Source organism: Arachis duranensis, chromosome 2 (assembly GCF_000817695.3).
Source record: "Arachis duranensis cultivar V14167 chromosome 2, aradu.V14167.gnm2.J7QH, whole genome shotgun sequence".
NCBI lineage: Eukaryota > Viridiplantae > Streptophyta > Magnoliopsida > Fabales > Fabaceae > Arachis > Arachis duranensis.
In genome coordinates, this window is record NC_029773.3 from 44,594,927 (window position 1) to 44,595,572 (window position 646).

A 646-nucleotide genomic window follows, 5' to 3' on the forward strand; every position below is an offset into this window, starting at 1 on the left:
GATAAGAAACTCCCTCTTGCTTGAGAGACGTCCCAGGAGGTCTTCCTCACTAGGATTTTCATCCTTCTCCTCCCTTGTGAATTCGGCCATATTGATTATATCAATGGCCTTGCACACTCCTTTTGGATTCTCTTCTGTATTGCTTGGGAGAATACTGGGAGGAGTTTCAATGACTTTCTTACTCAGCTGGCCCACTTGTGCCTCCAGATTTTTGATGGAGGATCTTGTTTCACTCATGAAATTAAAAGTGGCCTTTGACAGATCAGAGACTAGATTGGCTAAATTAGAAGTGTTTTGTTCAGAATTCTCTATCTGTTGCTGAGAAGATGATGGAAAAGGCTTGCTATTGCTCAGCCTATTGCGTCCACCATTGTTAAAGCCTTGTTGAGGCTTTTGTTGATCCTTCCATGAGAAATTTGGATGATTTCTCCATGATGAATTATAGGTGTTTCCATAAGGTTCACCCATGTAATTAACCTCTGCCATGGCAGGGTTCTCAGGATCATAAGCTCCTTCAGAGGCTGCCTCTTTAGTACTGTTGGATGCATTTTGCCATCCATTCAGACTTTGAGAGATCATGTTGACTTGTTGAGTCAACACTTTGTTCTGAGCCAATATGGCATTCAGAGCATCAATTTCAAGAACT